The sequence below is a fragment of the Sus scrofa genome, chromosome 14 (assembly GCF_054392235.1).
Source record: "Sus scrofa isolate SSC_HxYL_T2T_F1_AM1 chromosome 14, Sscrofa_HxYL_maternal_Yorkshire_Landrace_v2.0, whole genome shotgun sequence".
Taxonomy (NCBI): Eukaryota; Metazoa; Chordata; class Mammalia; order Artiodactyla; family Suidae; genus Sus; species Sus scrofa.
This window is the reverse complement of record NC_139396.1, coordinates 93,088,077-93,111,859: the sequence shown is the minus strand read 5'-3', so window position 1 is coordinate 93,111,859 and position 23,783 is coordinate 93,088,077. Positions and strand designations below refer to the sequence as shown.

General features: G+C 38.2%; 1 protein-coding gene across 4 annotated transcripts in view; it reads left to right on the top strand.

The window, feature by feature from the left end:
- Positions 1-23,783, top strand: part of CTNNA3 (catenin alpha 3) — a 1,780,789-nt gene that overhangs the window by 54,296 nt on the left and 1,702,710 nt on the right. The window lies entirely within an intron of this gene.

Below are 23,783 nucleotides of genomic sequence, written 5' to 3'. Positions count from 1 at the left end.
TGCTACGGTTCCTTTTTCTCCACACCCTTTCCAGCATTTACTGTTTGTAGATTTTTGGATGATGGCCATTTTGGCTGGTGGAAAGTGGTACCTCATAGTGGTTTTGATTTGCATTTCTCTAATGGTGAATGATGTTGAACATCTTTTCATGTGTTTTTGGGCCTTCTACATGTCTTCCTTGGAGAATTGTCTGTTTAGATCTTCTGTCTATATTTTGATGGGGTTGTTTGTTTTTTTGGTATTGAGCTGGAGAAGGTATTTATAAATTTTGGAGATTAATCCCTTGTCAGTTGCTTCATTTGCAAACATTTTCTCCTATTCTTTTTGTTTTGTTTAGTGTTTCCTTTGATGTGAAGTAACTTTTAAGGTTAATTAAGTCCCATTTGTTTATTTTTGTTTTATTGTCAAGACTCTAGGAGGTGGATCTGAGAAGATATTGCTGTGGTTTATGTCGGAGAGTGTTTGGCCTATGTTTTCCTCTGAGAGATTTATAGTATCCAGTCTTACATTTAGGTCTTTCATCCATTTTGAGTTTATTTTTGTGTATGGTGTTAGGAAGTGCTCTAATTTCATTCTTTTCAATGTGGCTGTCCAGTTTTCCCAGCACCACTTATTGAAGGGACTAGCTTTTCTCCATTGTATATTTTTGCCTCCTTTGTCATAGATTAGTTGACTGTAGGTGCATGGGTTTAATTCTGGGCTTTCTATCCTGTTCCACTGATCTACATTGCTGTCTTTATGCTACTACCATACAGTTTTGATGACTGTAGCTTTGTAGTATAGTTTAAAGTCAGGGAGCCTGATTCCTCAGGCTCCATCTTTCTTTCTCAGGATGTCTTTGGCTATTCTGGGTCTTTTGTACTTCCAAATAAACTTTAAGATATTTTGTTCTAGTTCTGTGAAAAATGTCCTTGGTACTTTGCTAGAGATTGCATTGAATCTATAGATTGCCTTAGGTAGTATAGTCATTTTGACAATATTGATTCTTCCAGTCTAAGAGCATAGTATGTCTTTCCATCTGCTTTTGTCATCATTGATTTATTTCATCAGCATTTTATAGTTTTCAGAGTACAAGTCTTTTGTCTATTTTGGTAGGTTTATTCCTAAGTATTTTATTCTTTTTGATGCAATGGTAAATGGGATTGTTTCCCTAATTTCTCTTTCTGATCTTTCATTGTTAGTATATAGAAATGCAGTCCATTTCTGTGTATTAATTTTGTATCCTGTGACTTTGCCAAATTCATTAATGAGCACTAATGGTTTTCTGGTAGTGTCTTTAGGATTTTCTAGGTATAGTATCATGTCATCTGCAAACAGTGATAGTTTTACTTCTTCCTTTCCAACTTGGTTTTCTTTTATTTCTTTTTCTTCTCTGATTGCCGTGGCTAAGACTTCCAAAACTGTGTTGAATAGGAGTGGCGAGAGGGGACATCCTTGTCTTGTTCCTCATCTCAGTGGGAATTCTTTCAGCTTTTCACCATTGAGAATGATGTTTGCTGTGGGTTTGTCATATACGGCCTTTATTATGTTGAGGTAGGTTCCCTCTATGCCCACTTTCTGAAGGGTTTTTATCAGAAATGGGTGTTGGATTTTGTCAAAGGCTTTTTCTGCATCTATTGAGAGGATCATATAGTTTTTTTCTTCAGTTTGTTAATGTGATGTACCACACTGATTGATTTGTGGATATTGAAGAACTCTTGCATCCCTGGGATAAATCCTACTTGATCATGATGTACAATCCTTTTAATGTAGTGTTGGGTGTGGTTTGCAAGTATTTTGTTGAGGATTTTTGCATCGATGTTCATCAGTGAAATTGGCCTGTAGTTTTCTTTCTTTTTTTTTTTTTTTTGTGGTATCTTTGTCTGGTTTTGTTATCAGGGTGATGGTGGCCTCGTAGAATGAGTTTGGGAGTATTCCTTCCTTTCATTACCTTTATTTTTTGGAAGTTTTTGAATCACCATTTCAATTTCAGTACTTGTGACTGGTCCGTTCATCTTTTCTGTTTCATCTGGGTTTAGTCTTGGAAGATTGTACTTTTCTAAGAATTTGTCCATTTCTTCTAGGTTGTTTAGTAGCATGTTGTTTAGTCTCCACATGTTTCTATTTTTTTGCAGTTTTTTTCTTGTTGTTGTGGTTGGAAAAGATGCTTGATATGATTTTGATTTTCTTAAAGTTACCAAGGCTTGATTTGTGGCCCAGAATGTGACCAATCCTAGAGAAGGTTCCGTGTGTACTTGAGAAGAATGTGTATTCTGCTGCTTTTGGATGGAATGTCCTATAAATATCTAGTAAGTCCATCTGGTCTAATGCTTCATTTAGGGCCTATGTTTCCATGTCGATTTTCTGTCTGGATGTAAGTAGGGTTTTAAAGTCCCCCGCTATTACTGTGTTATTGTCAATTTCTGCTTTTAAGGTTATTAGCAGTTGCCTTATATATTGAGATGATCTATTTTGAGTGCCTATATATTTACAATTGTTATATCTTCTTCTTGGATTGATATTTTGATCATTATGTGATATCCTTCTTTGTCTCATAATATTCTTTATTTTAAGGTCTATTTTGTCTGATATGAGTATTGCTACTTCAGCTTTCTTTTAATTCCTGTTTGCATGGAATATTTTCTTCCATCCTCTTACTTTCAATTTGTATATGTGAGGTAGGTCTCTCTCTCTCTCTTTTTTTTTTTATGTCTTTTCCAGGGCCATACCCATGGCATATGGAGGTTTGCAGGCTAGGGGTCCAATTGGAGCTGTAGCAGCCGACCTATGCCAGAGCCACAGCAACACCAGATCAGAGCTGTGCCTGCGACATACACCACAGCCCATGGCAACACTGGATCCCTAACCCACTGAGTGAGGCCAGGGATCGAACCCGAAACCTAATGGTTCCCAGTCAGATTCATTAACCACTGTGCCATTATGGGAACTCCAAAGTAGTTCTCTTAAAGCCAGCATATATGTGGGTCTTGTTTTTGTATCCATTCAGCCAGTCTGTGTCTTTTGGTTGGGTCATTTAGTCCATTAACATTTAAAGTAATTGTTGATATGTATGTTCTTATTGCCATTTTATTTACTGTTTTGGATTTGTTTTTGTTGCTCTTTTTTCTTTCCTTCTTCTCTTGTTCTCTCTCTTGTGGTTTGATGACTATCTTTAGTGTTGTATTTGAGATGATTTTTCTTATTTGTCTATGTATCTATTGCAGATTTTTTGGCTTGCAGTTACCCTGAAGTTTTGATATAAGAGTCTATATATGTGATTGTTTTAAGTTTAAGTCTCTTAAATGCAAGTGCACCTCCAGTGTCCTGCATTTGTACCCTCCTCTACCTACAATTTCTTTCTTTCTTTCTTTTTTTTTTGGGGCCTTTTTGTCTTTTCTAGGGCTGCTGTAGCAACACATGATGTTCCCAGGCTAGGGGTCTAATCGGAACTGTGACTGCCGGCCTACGCTTGAGCCACAGCAATGCAGGAGCCGAGCCACGTCTGCAACCTACACCACAGCTCATAGCAACACTAGATCCTCAACCCAGTGAGTGTGGCCAGGGATCGAACCTACAACCTCATGGTTCCTAGTTGGATTCGTTAACCACTGAGCCACAACGGGAACTCCCTTCTCACAATTTCTGATTTTAGCAGCATAGTTATGCATGGATGATTTCCTACAATTACTGTGTATATGCCTTTACTGGTGATCCTTGTCATTTGTGATATTTTTGTTTCTAGTTGTGGCCTATTTTTTCTGCCTAGAGAAGTTTCTTTAGTATTTGTTGTAAAGCTGATTTAGTGGTGCTGAATTCTCTTAACTTTTGCTTGTCTGTAAAGCTTTTGATTTCTCCTTCAAATTTGAATGAAAGCATTGCTGGGTAAAGTAATCCTAGTTGGAGGATTTTTCCTTTTATCCCATTCAGTATATCATGCCACTCCCTTCTTGCCTACAGAGTTTCTGCTGAAAAATCTGCTGATAACCTTATCGGAGTTCCCTTGTATGTTATTGGTTTCTTTTCCCTAGCTGCTTTCAAGATTTTCTCTTTGTCTTTAATTTTGGTCAGTTTGATTAATATATGTCTTGGGGTGTTCCTCCTTCAGGTTTTTTATATGGTACTCTTTGTGTTATCTGGATTTGAGTGAGTGGCTCCTTTCCCATGTTAGGGAAGTTTTTGGCTATTATCTCTTCAAATATTTTTCTGTCCATTTTTCTTTGCTCTTCTCCTTCTGGCACCCCTATAATACGGATGTTGGTGCATTTAACATTGTCCCAGAGTTCTCTTAGACTGTCTTCATTTCTTTTCAATCTTTTTTCTCTTTTCTTTTGCACACCAGTGATTTCTAGTAGTTTGTCTTCCACCTCACTTATTTGTTCTTCTGCCTCCTCTATTCTTCTGTTGGTTGCTTCTAATGAACTTTTTATTTCAGTTATTGTATTTTGTATCTCTGCTCGTTTAAGTTTTAAATCTTCATTTCTCTGCTCAATGTTTGCTGTAAATTATCAATCTTTGCCTCCAATCTCTATCCAATGTCCTGCATCATCTTCACTGTCATCAGTCTAAAGTCTTTTTCCTGGAGGCTGATAATCTCCAGATCACTTAGCTATTTTTCTGGGATTTTTTTTCTTCCTCTCTTATCTGAGTTATAGTTCTCTGTCTTTTCGTTTTTAAAGGTTTTTGGTGTGGTCTCCTTTTTTTGCAGACCATAGAGTTGTAGCCTCTCTTACTTCTGGTATCTGTACCCCTTGTGGCTGAAGTTGGTACAGGGGCTTGCTATATCCCTCCTGATGGGAGGGACTGGTGCCTGCCCACTGGTAGGTGGAGCTGGTTCCTATCCCTCAGGTGGGTGGGGCTTTGTCTCTGGGTGAGATTAGAGGTGGCTGTGTGCCAGGGTCTTTAGGCAGCCTGTTTACTGGTGGGTGAGGCTGTGATCCCATCTGGATTATTGTTTGGCCTGAGGCTTCTCAGCGCTGATGGGTGGGGCCAGATTTTCCCAAAATGGTCTTCTTTAGAGGAACACTCCTGAGACCTTTGTACCCAATATCCTTCCCCCCAAATAAGTCACAGTTACCGTCTGTTTTCCCAGGAGATCCTCCAAGAACTTCAGTCAGGTCTGACCCAGATTCCTGTGGAGTCTCTGCTTTGCTTTGGGACCCAGTGAACATGACATCCTGTGTGCACCTTTCAAGAATGGGTCTCCTTCTCCCAGTCCTGTGGATCTTCTGTGTACAAGCCCCACTGATCCTCAATGCCAGATGCTCCAGGGGCTCTTTCTGCCAATGCCAGATCGCTAGGCATGGGGACCCGATGTGGGGCTTGAACTCTCACTCCTATAGCTGAGTCTCTTTGATACAGTTACTTTCCAGTCTGTGGGCTTCCCACCTGGTGGGTATGGGGTTGCTTATATCATGCAATTGCCCCTCCTGCCATCTTGATGTGGCCTCCTGTTTGTTTTCTGGAGTAGGATATCTTTTTTGAAAGTTTCCAGTCCATTTGGTTGAAGATTGTTCAGCATTTGGTTGGAATTTTGTTGTTTTTATGAGAGAAGGTGAGCTCCAGTCCTTCTATTCTACCATCTTAATCCTGTCTCCTTGGGAGCATTCTAATTTCATTGATTAGCTGTCCTGCTTTTCCAACACACTTGTTGAAGTGACTATCTTTTATCCATTGTGTTTGCTTTGTCATAGATTAATTGACTGTAGGTGTGTGGATTTATTTCTTGGCTCTCTACTGATCTCTGTCTGTTTTTCTGCCAGTACCATGCTGTTTTGATTACTGTAGCTCTGTGGTATTGTCTGAAGTCTGGAAGGATTTCACCTCCAATTTTGTTCTTTTTCCTCAGGATTGCTTTGGCAATTCTGGGTATTTTGTGGTTCCATGTAAATTTTTGGATTATTTGTTTTAGTTCTGTGAAAAATGCCATGGGTAATTTGAAAGGGATCGTATTAAATCTATAGATTGTTTTGGGTGGTATAGCCATTTGAACAATATTAATTCTTCCAATCCAAGAGCCTGGGGATCTTTCCATTTCTTTTAATCATCTTCAGTTTCCTTTATCAATGTTTTATAGTTTTTTAGCTTGTAGATCTTTTCCTCCTTGGTTAATTTTATTCCTAGCTATTTTAATTTTTTTGACATGATTTTAAAGGGGATCTTTTTTTTTACTTTCTCTGTCTGATATTTAATTATTAATGTAAAGAAATGTGACAGATTTATCTATATTAATCTGATATCCTGCTCCCTTGAGGATGAAATCTCTACTTTTCAAATAACTTTCTTTCATAATATGCTTTAATATCTGGAAGGATTAATCTGTCTTCTTATTCTTTCCTGCCCCTTCAAGATTTTCTTACATGTAATCACAGAATGTTTATTTCCACAGGAGTTTTAGCATAACATTTTATCAAATTCTCATAATAGCCTGTGCATGTTTTATTTTAGGGAGAAATAATGCTTTGTAATGTTTAATCTATCTGTACATCATCTTTCACTTAACTCTTATGTCCTTCAGTAGAGTTTTAAAGTTGTATTTACACAATTATTTTATATACTTTGGTTGCTGTCTTTGGTACCACAATATTTTGGTATCTTTCCTTCCATCGTATTTTAAAAATTGGTTATTATTTATAAGAAGAATAACCATTGGTTTGAGTCCACACTTGTATTTCTAAGAAGGGCCTCTAGTTGTTGAGACATAGCTGATATTCAGATCTAGCTGTGGGACCCAGAACTCGGGGCTGGCTCATTTGGATTTGCTTCTTCAACCAGATATGTCCTCCCTGAACTGTACCACCCTCCAGCCCACATGTTTGTTTTTAAAGCATTTTTATAAAAAATAACTTTTTATTTTTTATTTTTTTTTTTGTCTTTTGTCTTTTTGTCTGTTGTTGTTGTTGCTGTTGTTGCTATTTCTTGGGCCGCTCCCGCAGCATATGGAGGTTCCCAGGCTAGGGGTTGAATCGGAGCTGTAGCCGCCAGCCTACGCCAGAGCCACAGCAACTCGGGATCCGAGCCGCATCTGCGACCTACACCACAGCTCACGGCAACGCCGGATCGTTAACCCACTGAGCAAGGGCAGGGACCGAACCCGCAACCTCATGGTTCCTAGTCGGATTCGTTAACCACTGCGCCACGACGGGAACTCCTAAAAAATAACTTTTTAAACTGGAAACATTATATATGTATTTTTATTTTTACTTTAGCAAAGGCTACCTTAGCTAAATGTTCAAGCACCTGCTCTGGCTAGCTATAGCAGAGTTTCATAAGTATTGTAAGATAGCTCATAGAGTCTCCTGGAGAGACAGAGCAACAGACAAAGACAAGGCAGATAGGAACAATGTCCTCCTATACCTGAGGGACAGTCCTACAGATGTTTTGGCTTCCACCATTCCCTGTTTGTGCACTTGGCTGTGTAAGTCCTACAAGAACTTTCTCAGAAGGATCTAATGCCCATGACCTTTAAAAATCTCACCCAAGCTGTCTTTGGTTGGTGAAATCTGTGTTCTACTGCTGCAAGGGAGTCTGAGAAGAGCAGGTTTCTTCGCTTTCCAGTCTCCCTCAGTAGGGGAGGAAAGCTGGGGAAGGCTGAATGGGATTAAGCAAACCCATAGCATTTTCTACAAAGGGGTACACAATGAAAATAAATCTCCCTTTTGCCTTCACAGTTCTCTGGTCCTCTTTTCATAAGGAAACTGTTAGCAGTTTCTGGTAAAAATTAAAAAAGAGTGTTCCATAGCAGTACATATAAATTTACTTTTTATTATAGATGCCACTTGGTTGAATTTAACCAATTTATTATTCTATGCTATGCTGGATTATTTTACTGTTTCTATCTGTTGGTGAGGACTGATACTCCCCAGTAAGGCCATGCACACAGTTAAAATATAAAACGCTTTTGTACTCTCTCTCCCGGTCACTAATCTAGGCTTTCCTTCACTTGGCCTCTGTCTGGGATCCTCTAGAACTTCCCCAGACCCAGCAACTAAAGGCTTTCCAAGACCCAGCTTCAAGCTAGTCTCTGATCGGTTGCTGCCTAAGCCATGTTGGTTGTTAAATATTTTTAATATCTCCTCTGCTTCTAGGTTAATGATGTCCAATTGGATTCTGTATAATCCTAAGCCTTTTTCTCTGGTCACAGTTAAAGTCACACCAATGAAAGAATACATGACTGTTTAACCAGTGTCTCAATGATGCATATTTAGCAACCTAGCTTTTTGTTATCACAAACAGTAGTGAAATCCTTGACATACATCTTTATACACATGTTTATATTTTAAATCTATTTGCTTAGTCTAAGAATTTGTGCATATAAAATTTTATAGATATTGCCAGAGTGCTTTCCAAAAAGATTTTTACCAATATAATTTCAGCCAACAGTGTATAAGACAGCTAACATTTCTTTATCTTGTCAAAGAAGTTTTACAAAAGATTTAAAAGATGTTTTAGTGAAATGACTTTACCCTCTTTAGTGATGATATTGAAAAAAAAAAGGCAGAGGAGAAAATTATATTAGTTTAGAATGAAAGAGACTTTTTTTTTTTTTTTGTCTTTTTAGGGCTGCACCTGCAGCATACAGAAGTTCCCAGGCTAGGGGTCAAATCAGATCTGTAGCCACTGGCCTATGCCACAGGCCACAGCTACTCAGGATCCAAGCTGTGTCTGAGACCTATACCATAGCTCAGGGCAATGCCGGATCCTTAACCCACTGAGTGAGGCCAGGGATTGAACCTGCGTCCTCATGGATACTAATCAGATTCATTTCCACCGAGCCATGAAGGGAACTCCATAGTATGAGAGACTCTTAATGAAACTTTACCAAAATTCATTCATCATTGCTAGCTTTTCCCACTTATTAATATTTTGATACTGTATTAAAATTTGCTGGGAAAAATAAAAAAAATAAAATTTGTAGGGGTGAACATCAAATTTACTGGTTTTACTTTTCAGAACTCACCAATTTGATATATGGATAACATTTGTCAATTCCTGATGACATGATTACTCAAAGATGCCAACAGTAATTCTCTGATAACAAATATAAGTTTTTCAGTGCTTTCTAATACAGTAGTGCTCAACCCAACAGTACTTTTGCTTCCTAGGGAACATTTGACAATGTCTGAGGACATTTTTGCTTGTCACAACAAGGAGGCTGATGCTACCAACATCTAGTGGATAGAGGCCAAGGATGCTGCTAAACTTCCTCCAATATAAGACTCCACCCAACCCTGCCCCAAGTTATCCAGCCTAGAAATGAGAAACCTTGCTGTAATAGAATACTCCTGGAAATGTACATTTATCCAAATGGTTACACTTTCTTCCATTATCTTTTCTCTCCTGTCTGTTCTATCAATCTCTTCTCAAGATTGTTGGCACGATCTTCCCATTTTAAAGACCATGCTCCTTGGTAGACAAGATGAAAGAAAGCTCAAAATAACGTCATTTTGCTTCCTCTCTGTAACTTGCTAACATCATCAAATCTACCTGGGAGTAGGGGAGGGTGGCTGTACCTTTCGTGTCCTCCCTATATTTAAAGCGAGCTAAAGTTTTTGTGTTGTTTTGAGTGTTTTTCACAAGTCTTTACTCATCGTGGTATTAGTCCATTCTTCTAATTGGCCATAACCACACTGATGTGTTCATTCTTACTTTACCCTCTTCCTTCTTCTTTTGTATATCCGCTAGATCTCTCAGCCTTTAAGATTTCCCTGGTTGCCTAGTGATTAAGGATTTGGCCTTGTCACTTAGGTGGTGCAGGTCCCATTACTGGTCTGGAAACTTCCGCATGCCATGGGTGTGGCCCCCAAAAATGCTCCGCCTTTAGAAAGCCCCTTGGTATACACAACTGAGTTATATATGCATGTGTTTGCTCCCATTTTTTTCCTCATTTGTGATTGCAGTACTGGGTTTTATTTTTAAATTAAAAAATTTTTTAATTTTTAATTTTTTTTTTCTCTTTTTAGGGCTGCATCCAGGGCATATGGAAGTTCCCAGACTAAGGGTCGAATCAGAGCTGCAGCCGCTTGTCTATGCCGAAGCAATGCAGGATCTGAGCTGCGTTTGTGACCTATACTGCAGCTCACAGCAACGCAGGATCCTTAACCCACTGAGTGAGGCCAGGGATCAAACCTGCATCCTCATGGATACTAGTCAGGTTTGTTAATGCTGAACCACTACAGGAATTCTGGGTTTTATTTTTTGAGCTTTCATTTTAGAAACTTCGGCTCTGGGAAATTCTTATATGTTTTCTAAACTGCTAAGCAATCTAAGATACTTTGCTTTGTGTTTTCTTTCTTGGCTATAATGAACTCTAAGGTGACATGTCTAATTTTTCCCAAGGTTCCTGTCACTTTCACTTCACTAGTAGATTCTCTTTGTTGATAAGAATTAAGCCCAGGGTAGCACTTCCATTCTTAGTTTCTTTGGCTCTTTGAATGATGAAGTTGCTGATAGAGAGGCAGATGAGAAAGGAGAGAAGTGATTCTTCCAGTGCAGATTTTAATTACTTTATTAGCTCTTTGGATTTGCTGAATTCTTTTATTTTAAAATTTTTGCCTGGTCTCTTTTATTTTATTTTATTTTGTCTTTTTAGGGCCATACCTGCGACATATGGAGGTTCCCAGGCTAGAGGTCGAATTGGAGCTGTAGTTGCCAGCCTACACCACAGCCATGGCGATGCCAGACCCGAACTACATCTGTGACCTACACCACAGCTCATGGCAATGCCAGATACTTAACCCACTGATCCAGGCCAGGGATCGAACCTGTGTCCTCATAGATGTTAGATTCATTTCTTCTGAGCCATGACAGGAACTTCATTGTCTGGTCTCTTTTAATTTTGACCTTTCACTTCAGTCAACTTCTTTTCATTTTATTACCATTTCCATCATTTCTTAACTAGAATTTTTATGTTTTAGTATTTCGCTGAGAGCACAGAGTATATGTATTCTAAATTTTCTTTTGTCTCAAGGATAATTTCCCCTTGCATCTTTAAGACGTCTTCTTCTTTTATTGTTATACAGTCTTTTAATTTTAGATTTTTTTCTATTTACTTATTTTTGATAGACAGATTTATTCAGTCCTGGTGTTTATCATTTTTTTTTTTGGCTTTTTAGGGCCGCGCCTGCACGACATATGGAGTTTCCCAGGCTAGGGGTCAAATCGGATCTGTAGCCAGGCCTACACCACAGCCACAGCAATGCCAGATCTGAGCCGCGCCTGCGACCTACACCACAGGTCACGGCAATGCGGGATCCTTAACCCATTGTGCGAGGCCAGGGGTGGAACCCGCAACCTCATGGTTCCTAGTCGGATTTGTTTCCATTGTATCATGACAGGAACTCCTTTTTCATTTTTTATTATTATTTTTTTTAGGACTGAACCCATGACATATGGAGGTTCCCAGGCTAGTGGTCGAATCAGAGCTGTAGCTACTGGCCTATGCCACAGCCACAGCAATGTCAGATCTGAGCCATGTCTGCGACCTACCCTACAGCTCACAGCAACACCAGATCCTTAACCCATTGAGCGAGGCCAGGGATCAGACCTGCGTCCTCATGGATACTAGTCAGATCTGTTTCTGCTGAGCCATGATGGGAACTGCCTGTTATAAGTAAGATAAATATTTCTCTTTTGAGCTCTATCAACTTGGAACTACAGAATTTCTCTCTTTAACTTTAAAGTGGAGGACACGTATCTTGCTAAATTTCTGGGTTACAGGAGGGACAAGGACTCTCCTAATCCTATTATTTAGTCCTCTATTTGGAGGTGAATTTAATCCTAGATAATCTGAAGCAATTCAGACTCACTTTTCACACAGAGGTGTGTAAAACTTAATCTCTAGGCAGAATAACCTTCTGCCAGGGTTGTTTCTGTGCCTGCACCTGCTTCTGGGGCTCCCATATCCCAGAGCACAGTATGGCATTCTTCCCTTTTCCCTTTTATCCCATGTTGCATTTCTGGGAACTAAAATCTTCCAACTGAGTGTAGTTAGAAATATATTGCTGGAGGTGGCCAGGAACCATCTCTGGCTATCTAAAAACTGCTCCTTTGCAGTAAGGGGTGGTAGCTGGATTTATGGTTGGCTCTCTCAGCCCCAAGTCTCTCACAGATGCCAGGATACATGAATGTGAGGGTAAGGCTCTGTGGTTGCTTTAAATTTAGGCACAAGAAAGTTCTAGGTCCCCCTTCTCGCAATTTGTTTCATTCATGAAGAAGATAAGGTGGAGTGGCCAGATTTAGCAAATGAAAATGCAGAACACACAGGTTTGAATTTTAGGGAAACAACCCATCATTTTTTTTTAGTATAAGTGTATTCCGAATATTGCATAGAACATATGCCAGAAAATTACTTGTTGTTCATCTGAAAATTCATAGTTAATAGGTCATTCTGTATTTTATCTGGCAACTGCAAAGTAGGAGAAATTTCTTCTCAGTGTTTGAAATAATTAATGAAGTCATAGTCCTTTTGTATCTGAGGTATGGTGTAACAGGGTCTCTTTCTAGTTTGATAAATGTTGCTTTCCCAGTTTTCTTGCACCTGCAGGGCTGGTTAACAACTGGGAAGACTGGAGGACATTGTAAAGAGCCTGGGAGGAGTTCCTGTCGTGGCACAATGGAAATGAATCCGACTAGGAACCGTGAGGTTGCAGGTTTGATCCCTGGCCTCGCTCAGTGGGTTAAGGATCTAGCGTTGCCATGAGCTGTCTTGTAGGTCGCAGACATGGCTCAGATCTGGCATTGCTGTGGCTCTGGTGTAGGCTGGCAGCAATAGCTCTGATTCGACCCCTAGCCTGGGAACCTCCATATGCTGTGCAGGTGTGGCCCTAAATAGACAAAAATAAAGCAAGCAAGCAAGCAAGCAAGCAAGCAAGCCTGGAAGCCTTCTTAGAGGAAAAGAGTAAAAACCTGAATTCCGCTCTTGCATTTATTATTAGAAAGTTTTTTTGTACATTGAAGAAGCCTTGACTAAAAAAGGACATAGTGAGAAAGGACAACAAAGACCTTAGACTAGGACCCCTGTTGTGGCCTGCGTTGCCCGATGGGAGAGGATGTTTGAGCACTTGTGTAATGCTTGGGCACTTGTGTGATGGGAGACAGAAGGCCCTTCTGACCCAGCCACTTGGTGCCTGGTGAACGAAAAAGCTGTAGGCGTGGCTGCCATGCCATGCCTCTGAGGGAGTGGGCGGCCTCTTTCTTGAAGAATCACCGTGGCCACTGTGTTTGCAGTGGCAAGGGCAAGAACGCAGCAGGTGGGGAGGTCACGTGGAACTGCAGGGGATCAGTTGTCATCAGTAAACTGTGTGCCAGGAGCTGAACACCAGCAGTTTTCAACAGGGCTTGCTTGTATTCGAACAAAATTCTCTGATTTTCTCTTTCTGAGATATGTGGATCGAGAGGCCTCCCAGGGTTCTTGGACAATTTGAGGAACAAGAGAGATACTAGATTCCCTGCCGGTGAGGCAGTTAGTGGGGAAGTGGTTTTGATTTGAAAAAATTAATAATAAGCCCTCCTTGTTACCCCAAACTATTGTAGTTCCTCCTATTACTACATATATACATATATTTTACAAATATGACATCATAACATGTATTTTTTTTAGAATTGTTAAGTTCTGTAGATGTTTCTTTTTTCTTTTCCCAAGATGTCATGATCTGAGAAGACTAAATAGGTTTTCCCGTGGCCTTGTATTTAGCAGTTTTGACTACATACTTAAATCAATAAACCCATGTTAATGAAAGAATATGAAGTTTTATGATTCTTCATAATTCTTGCATCTTTTTTGTCTTTGTCAGCCTGAATTCTTAATATTTTTGAAAGACTGAGCTCAAAATTTCACCTGTAATAGGTAGTCATCCTTGGTAATTATTTTGAACTTTGATTAGTTGTTTAATATTTGTGCCTTGACCCTTAGTTTGTATTGTATAATCTTTTTTGTTGTTGTTTTGGTGGTGCCTAGAGCATGCAGAATTTTTGGGACTATGGATTGAACCTGCACCACAGAGGTGACAATGCCCAATACTTAACCCTCTGAGCCACTAGAGAACTCCCTGTACCACATAATTTAGTATTTACGGTATATGCTACTTAAAATATGATAGTTGATCCTCTTGATTGCATTCTTCTAGGGAGAAATATAGGAACATGTATTTTATGATCTTAGGATAGGGAATATTTTTTTTTTCTTTTTAAGGCTGCACCTGCAGCATATGGAAGTTCCTGGGCTAGGGGTCGAATTGGAGCTGCAGCTGTCAGCCTACATCACAGCCATAGCAATTCGAAATCTGAGTCACGTCTGTGACCTACACCACAGCTTGCAGCAATGCTGAATCCTTAACCTACTGAGTAAGGTCAGGGATCAAACCCACATCCTCGTGGGCACTATGTTGGGTTCTCAACCCACTGCATCACAACGGGAACTCTGGAAATACTTTTATTTTATTTTTTAAAATTTTTGATTTTAATTTTTTAAAAAGTTTTTTGTTTTTGTTTGTTTGTCTTTTCTAGGGCCACACCCTCGGCACATGGAGGTTCCCAGGCTAGGGGTCTAATTGGAGCTGTAGCCAGGCCTATGCTGCAGCCACAGCAACACGGGATCCGAGCCGCGTCTGTGGCCTACACCACAGGTCACAGCAATGCCAGATCCTTAACCCACTGAGCAAGGCCAGGGATTGAACCAGCAACCTCATGGTTCCTAGTTGGATTTGTTAACCACTGAGCAATGACAGGAACTCCATGAAATACTTTCTTAAGTAGGACCTCTAAAACGTAAGCAGTAAAATAAAACACTGAAATCTTTAATTACATTAATATGAAAAATTTATTTGTGAAAAAGTTACATAAAAGAAGATAAATGAAAGCTACCAACTGAGAGGATATATTTACAAATAAGCATAAAGAATGGATTGCAGGAGTTCTTTTCTTTCTTAAGGAAAAGAGCAGTCTTAACAGAGAAATGGGTCCATGATAAGTGAAAAAGTAATCATAGACAAGAAAATTGGAATGACCAATAAATAGGTGAAAAGATATTTAGCTTATTTCCCTAGTTATCAGTTAAATACAGATTAAATCAATGATGAGATAGTTTATCATACCTATTAGATTGGCAAAAATTAGTGTCTAATAATAACGGAGTATCTTAAGGATATGAAGAAAATAGAACTTTTATTTATTTATTTATTTATTTGGCCACCCCATGGCATATGGAGCTCCCTGGCTAGTGGTCAGATATGAACCACAGCCTCGAACCAAGCCACAGCTGCAATGCCAGATCCTTAACCCACTGTGCTCAGCTGAGGATCAAACCCTTATCCCAGTGCTCTCAAGACTCTACTGTTCCCATTGTGCCAAGCGGGAGCGTCAAAATAGAACTTTTATATACAGATGGTGGGATTTTAAGAATATGAAGAGAGACATATCAAGCAGGGAGAGGATACTTTCAAGGAATATAATTGGCAAAGGATTATATGTAGAATATGTAGAGACTTCTTGGAAATTAATAAGAAAAAATAGGCAACCTAGGAGAAAAATCCTTTAAAAAATGCAGGTAATTAATTCACAGAATAGAGTATTGAATGGCTGGCTAGTCAACCTAAAACAGATCACCAGTTACACTGGTAATCAGAAATGAAAATGACGAAATCAACTTTGTACCCCCCATGGTAGCAGAAGTTGAAATGTCATCAGTATCTTGTGCCCCTGAGGGAATGGGGACATGAAAACCTACATGCTCTGCGGATAGTATGATTTTGGAGACCTGTTTGGTAATATTTGTTGAAACAGAGTACATACATGCTTTCTGACCCAGAAATTCTGTTTCCAAATTGCATTAGTTACTAGGGCTGCCTAACAAAGTACCACATGCTGGGTGGCTTAAACAACAGAACTTTAGTTTCTCAGAGTTTGAAGGGTGAAAGTCTAAGATCAAGGTGTCAGTGGGTTGATTTGTTTGTCTCTCCTTCCTCTGAGGCCTCTCTCCTTGGCTTGCAAATGGATTTTTTTTTTTTTTTTTTTTTTTTTTTGCTATGTTCTCACATGGTCATGCCTCTGTGTGTGTCTGTGTCCTTATTTCCTCTTCTAATAAGGATCCCTTTTATACTGAATCGAGGCCCACCATTGTGGCCTCATTTTACCTTAATCACATTCTTAAAGGCCCTGTTTCCAAATATAGCCATGTGCTGAGGTATAGGGGGTCAGGACTACAAATAAGCATCTTAGAGAGGACACATCTCAGCCCACAACAGAATATATATATTAGAGGGACTTTTACATAGGTATACAAAGAAACATGTGTGAGAATGTTTATCATAGCCTTGTTTCCTGTGGTAAAGAGTTGGATCCTACCTAAATGTACTTGAATAGGGATATGGGCAGATAAAATACATTAGAAATGCTATAAGGATATAGGCAGATAAAATACATTAGAAAAAATACATAATAAATGCTACAAATGGAAAATAAAGGAACAAAGTCAGTCAGTTATATTAATTGGGAACTCATTTACCTCAAATAGCAAGAAATCTGTAGGTAAGAAGTTCAGAACTGATAACATTAAGGACCTAAGCTCTTTGTAAAGTTCTGCTCTGTCATTTTTTCTCCTTAGGTTTGCAGTAAGACTGCTCTATGTCCAGGTATCATACCGCAGATAATGGAAGGAAGGGCAAAGGGCCATAGTGACATTGTCTGACATCATTTTTATAGGGAAGGCAAAAGCAGAAACCCTCTTAGCAAACATCTGCTGACATCTCTTTGTCCAGAATTCTGTCATATGCTATTCTGAGTTGTAAAGGTTGGGAAGTCGAATGTCCTACTTCCATAGTAGTGAAAGGCAAGGGGGAGCTGGGCCTATGTGTTGAGTGAGCGAACATGCCATTATTGACATGAGTAGAACATAATAACATAGTTTTGAGGGGAGAAATTGAGAGGAAGAGAGAGAGGGAGTGAGAGAGAGAGACATATTGAAATGTAGAAACAGATGGGAAATACAGTACTGTTTGTGTAAATTTAAAAACCCATCCATACATACGCTATATATCATTCTAAAGGTATATATCATAAGTAAAAAAAAATGTTATAGAAAGTTGACTGGAAAGATAACTATGAGCTACTACAGATTGGATGCCTATAGGAAGGGGGGAGAGAAATGAAACTGGATACAGAATATGAAAATAAAAAATAAAATATGCTTTTCACAGATCAGTTCCATCAGCTGAATTTTTACCTGAGAAGCATGATTGATTGTGTCAACCTAGTTCTTTATATTCAAGACCCAGGAGGAAAAGAACTGGGATGAGCTGGTTGTGTGTGTGGATTTACTTAGACTATTGGGCAGGGTTGTTAATTCAAGTAAAAATAAAATTTGATTTTCTATGTTAACAAGTGAGTTTAATTATTTTTCTTTACTCTATGATAAGTGCCATTTTTTTCAGTACAATTGAAGGCCTGATAGGAATGATACCACAGTTTAAGTTTAGTGATGATAGCAGTTATTTTGGGGACAATTTAGGGATATTACATGTTTTGAAAAATGGGTTTTCTTTGTGTCTGCACATATTTTTCTTGTGCTCCATAATGCAAAATTACTAGAGTTGACTTTTTAGAGGGTCAGTGGGGACATGAGTAAAATAAACATGGCTACTTGGTAGTGAAATCCATCATGCTCTGGTTTTCTGTTATTATCTTTGGAAAGAGAGTGGGAGAAAGGATTTCCTTCCTTTCTCTCTAATACAGTCTCTGTGACTGACTAGCTCTCTGCTCTGGAATGGAGCAGATTGGCACAACTCCATAAGTCTAATGTGGGAACAGGACACCAGGAGTTATTTTATTTCCTTTTTTAAAAAACTTGTTGTCATTCTTTTGATTTTAGTTTCATATTCTATCCTTAAACTATCCCATACTTAACCCTCTAAATAAACATACACAATTTATTAACATGTGTTAGATATCTTACATTCGTTAAGCATTTATTACAACTTTGGAAGCAGCCCTGAAGCTCTTACGTTTTAGGACCAGGATTTCTTGTTACCTAATAAATTATTATCATGGACAGGGTAGAACTTCCCTTGGTGAAATGGATTTGATTTGCTACATAAAGATGTGTGAACTTAATAACTCTTTGCCAATTTTTATTTTTATTTTTATTTATTTATTTATTTATTTATTTATTTATATTTTTAGGGCTGTACCCACAGCATATGGAGGTTCCCAGGCTAGGGATCGAATTGGAGCTGTAGCCTCTGACCTACACCACAGCCACGGCAATCCCAGATCCAAGCCTCATCTGTGATCTACACTACAGCTCATGGCAATGCCAGATCCTTAACCCACTGAGTGAGGCCAGGGATCAAACCTGCGTCCTCATGGATACTAGTCAGATTTGTTTCCGCTGAACCATGATGGGAACTCCCAATTTTTAAATCAGATGGGCAATCCATTTGTTATCTCTCAAATAGTCTTTTAAAATTCAGTGGCATTTGGCTTTGGGAAAGTAGAATTACACAAAGAGAAACTTCTTTCCACAAAATGGCAGTGATTGATTAATGAATTATTTAATACAGTAATTAGCACTCCATTAGAGTCCATGGGTAATTGTGTAAGTAATTACCCTTCATAGAAAATTTATGTTTCATTTACATGAAGAAACTAGGGTAAATGGGAGTTAATGTGGATAAGGCCAGGCAGAATAAGGTAGCGCTTGAGTTTGAATCAAGTTTGTCTCGCCTTTCTGCCTATTCTTTTCATGACTTCCCTTCTCTTCCTACCCCAATGGATACTTGTTTTGCCAAGTACGAGCCTTGGTGTCTCATCTCCTTCTACTCAGCCTTGAGGGAGCTTTTCTAGGTCTCATGGCTCAAGGTGTAATGTGGATGCATAATTACCATATCTTAATTTTTCTGTTACCATATCTTGATTTTTCTTCTAGACTCCAGGATTCTGAGTTTCCAGCAGCCCATGGGACTCAACCCATTTGCATATGCCACTCTTACCTCAAACTCATCACACCTGATGCCTTCACTGTTAGAGTTTGCTCTGGATTTACTCCCTGGTGTGAATATTACATGTTACAAGCCCATACAATGGTTTAGAGAGGTAATAAGTTGTGTTCAAGATAAAATGAAATATATAAAAAGTATATTGAAAATTCAAATAGAGCATAAAACATATGAAGGCATTTTTGCTAGAAGTAAAAAGGATTATTTTAAATAAGTATTATCTGTTCATTAGTTATTCAATCTCCCCTCCTCACCAAAGTGTTATTATTATTATTATTATTATTGGTATTTTTTTGTCTTTTTAGAGCTGCACCCGCGGCATATGGAGATTACCAGGCCAGCAGTCGAATTGGAGCTGTAGCTGCCAGCCTACGCCACAGCCACAGCAACACAGGATTCGAGCTGCATCTGCGACCTACACCACAGCTCATGGCAATGCCAGATCTTTAACCCCCTGAGCAGGGCCAGGAATTGAACCTGCATCCTCATGGGTACTAGTTGGGTTCATTAACCACTGAGCCATGACAGGAACTCCCAGCATTATTATTTAATAAGGTTTTTTTTTTTTTTTTGCCACAAGTAGAATAGAATCTAATGAAGCCTTTAGATGTTTGTTGTTAAGCCACCTGTAGAAACCAAAAATCGTTGAATGAGACACAGTTAAGGAGTGCCTGTGTCAGGAACTAAACTCAGAGTTGGAAAGTAAAATGGAATTAAGTGGCTAGCTGAAAAGACATAAAAATCAGTTATCCATATATTTTAAAATGTGTGGATGATTGGTGAAAAAGATATGCAAATTACTGACAAAACGGAATTTTCAGTTTCTTTCTGGGTGCTTATTTTGTAAGTTAATTTGAGAAATAATTCTAAGTATCTGTTTGGTATTATAGAGCATATACCTAAATAGATATATCTAAAACAGATAAAGTTACAAAACTTTATGAAAGAATAACAGTTGATGAGATGCTATACTTTATTTCAAAATGTAAAATGTAATTTTTATATGCTGCCATTAGTTATTCTATGAGGAAAGAAACTGCCATATACAGATATTAAAAATGATTTTATAGAGTGAAGAACCCCCAAATTTGCTTTCATTATAAGAGATAGAGTTTTCTTTTAAAGAAGCTATAATTTCCTATTTTAAATCATAACTGAGGAAGAGAATGATTATTTCTTTTCTCTTTGGAAATTTGTTTTTTTTTTTGGTCATTATAGGACCGTACCTGCGGCACATGGAGGTTCCCAGGCTAAGGGTCGAATCAGAGCTTATGCCACAGCCGCAGACGGCAATGTAAGATCCAAGCCATGTCTGCATCCTATGCCCGATCCTATGCCCCACTGAGCGAGTCCTGGGGTTGAACCTGTATCTTCCTGGATGGTAGTCAGATTCATTTCCATTGAGCCATGATGGGAACGTTTCTCTTTGGAAAATTTAATACTTTAGTATAAAGGACATGTCTTTAGGGGCAATCCTGGGAGCAAGAGGAGAGAGATCACTCTGAACTTTTAGATCTGTTTTATTTTTGTCATAGTTAACAGTAAACTTGATATTTGTGATAATAGCTTTAGAGAAGCATGGAAAATTTTTATCTTTGGTCAAGATAAATTTATGGTAGTTAATGATTTTAGTTAATTGGATAGTAAAATCTTTATTTTTAGAGTAAATCTGGCAAATTAATGTTCATTCTTTTCCAAACTGAAAGGGGTGTTAGGTTGTAAAATAATTTATAGCTTGTGTGAGTACCTTGTTAGTCATAACATTACATGCTCACAAGAAGTATAATAATGCTGTGATAAGAGGAAACATCTTCTAAAATTAGCCTGTAGCTCCTAATATATAATGGACAATTAGCAAACATTAAACAAGGTGATTAAAAGATATGAAACACTTTACAATGTCATATGTAATTTTGAGGAGGAATCATTTTTGTTTTATAGTGCAGTTTTTATTTTTGTTTTTTTGCAGTTATTTTTGGATTTTCTGATGAGGCTTGGAATCTTTAGAGTTTTTGTTTGCTTTTTTGTCTCAGATAATATAGGGTTGGAGAAAATCATTCTGGTGGTCGAACCCATTTCTGCTACTTCTAGGCCTTCTAGTTATTTCCTTCCTACCTTCCTTCCTTCCTTCCTTCCTTCCTCTTTTTTGCCTTTTAGGGTCACACCTGAGGCATATGGAAATTCCCAGGCTAGGGGTTGAATTGGAGCTGTGGCCGCTGGCCTACACCATAGCCACAGCAACACTGAATCCAAGCTGCATCTGCAACCTACGCCACAGCAGATGGCAACGCTGTATCCTTAACCCACTGAGCAAGGCCAGCGATCCAACCCACATCCTCACGAATACCAGCTGGATTTGTTTCCACTATGCCACAACAGGAACTCCCTAGTTCTTTTCTTTCAATATCATGAGGATGCATCTGATTGAGTTGGGATAGAGGAAGAAATAATGGTAGGTTTTGGCATAGATGGGAAGTATTTAACACTAATATAGGCTCTATAAATCACATTTATATGGGCAAAATAAAATGGTATATTTCTAAACACATTTAATAGGGAAAGTTGAGAAGGTGTGCCCCAGTGCCTAGTTCAAGTATAAAAATGAATGTCATTGGACTCACTACTCACATTTCAGAATCAAGTGATACCCTCTGCTGGCCAAATGTGGCATTGTGTTTATTTATTTATTTATTTATTATTATTTTTTTCAATAACTTAAAAAATTTTTTTTACCAGTTTATTTATTTTTATTTTTTTTTACAGAATAAAATACATATATTTAAACACAATTACATTCACACAGATTATTATATCATGGATCTTAAGAAATAGATTAAGTGACTCCCTAGGAGAAGTGGAATGGAAAATATGCTGAGACAAATAGGAAATTTATTCTATACTTTATCCCATTTTGTATGGCTTTTATCTTTACTATTTAGTATTATCTCTTACATTTCAATTTTTCTCTAAAAATTAGCATTATATTAAAATTGTGTATATTATGCAAACTAAAATTTATAAAGAAGAAAGCCTTACATACCATTAAATATTTTATAGCATAATAAAAAGAATAACTTAACTGGTAAGAATAACAAAAATAATACACCTTCTGAAAAGAAGTAAAATATAAAATACATAAATTGGTTAAAAAATAGTGTAACTATATAAATATGTCCTCACAATTTGTTACATCTTATTGATTCTTCTAGGTGATGTGATAAACAAGACATTATAGACCTTACATTGTACCATGGAGAGAAATGGTTAGTAATAATACAATTGTAGAACTGTATTATTTAATTATACAGTTGCATTATTTAATTGTAATTATCATAAATTCTATGATGGAGAGGAAATCAGAATCAGATCTAAGAAGACTTCAGCATTCCAAGAATGATGTCAAATAACCCCCTTCATGGTGGATTATGCGCTTATTTACTATGAGATATATTTCTTCTTCAGAGATTCCTTGTTTGTGTATCAATTGTAGATTTTTGGTTTGCAGTTATTCTGAAGTTTTGATATAAGAGTCTACATGTATATGAGATTGTTTTAAGTTGTTGATCTCTTAATTGCAAGTTCATTTCCAGTGTCCTGCATTTGTACCCGCCCTGATTTTGGTGGTATAATTGTGCATGGATGATTTCATACCTTTACTGGTGAGCCTTGTCATTTGTGGAATTTTTGTTCCCTGTTGCAGCCTTTCCTTTTCTGCCTAGAGAAGTTCCTTTAGTATTTGTTGTAAGGCTGGTTTAGTGTTGCTGAATTCTCTTAGCTTTTGCTTATCTCTGAAGGTTTTGATTTCTCCTGCAAATCTGAATGAGAGCCTTGCCAGGTAGAGTAATCTTGGTTGGAGGTTTTTTCCTTTCATCACACTAAGTATATCATGCCACTCCCTTCTGGCCTGCAGAGTTTCTGCTGAAAAATCTGCCGATAACCTTATTGGGGTTCCCTTGTATGTTACTTGTTTCTTTTCCCTAGCTGCTTTCAAGATTTTCTCTTTGTCTTTAATTTTGGTCGGTTTGATTAATATGTGTCTCGGCATATTCCTCCTTGGGTTTATTTTATATGGTACTCATTGTGCTTCCTGGATTTGAGTGAGTGGTTCCTTTCCCATGTGAGGGAAGTTTTTGGCTGTTATCTCTTGGAATATTTTTTCTGTCCCCTTCTCTCTTCTCCTTCTGGCACCCCTATAATACAGATGTTGGTGCGTTTAACATTGTCCCAAGTTCTCTTAGACTGTCTTCATTTCTTTTCAATCTTTTTTCTCTTTACTGTTCCACGTTAGTGATTTCCGCTAATCTGTCCTCCACCTCGCTTATTCGTTCTTCTGCCTCCTGTATTCTGCTGTTAGGTGCTTCTAGTGAATTTTTTATTTCAGTTATTGTATTTTGCATCTCTTCTTGTTTAAGTTTTATATCTTTGTATCTCTTTGCTCAGTGTTTCCTGTAAGTTATCCATCTTTGCCTCCAGTTTGCTTCCAATGTCTTGCATCATTTTCGGCATCAACAGTCTAAAGTCTTTTTCCTGGAGGCTGAGAATCTCCTCCTTGCTTAGCTGATTTTCTGGGGTTTTTCCTTTCTCCCTCATCTGAGTTATGCTTCTCTGTCTTTTCATTTTTATAGGTTTTTGGTGTGGTGACCTTTTACAGAGAGTAGAATTGTAGCCTCTTTTACTTCTGGTGTCTGCTGCCCTTGTGGCATTGTGTTTAAAAATGAATGGCTTTTTTTGGTTTGTTTTAATAGGGCTGATTGTCAAATAAAAGAATTGAAAAGGGCAGAGTATTGTAAAATATTATAGGAAAAATTGCAAATATGA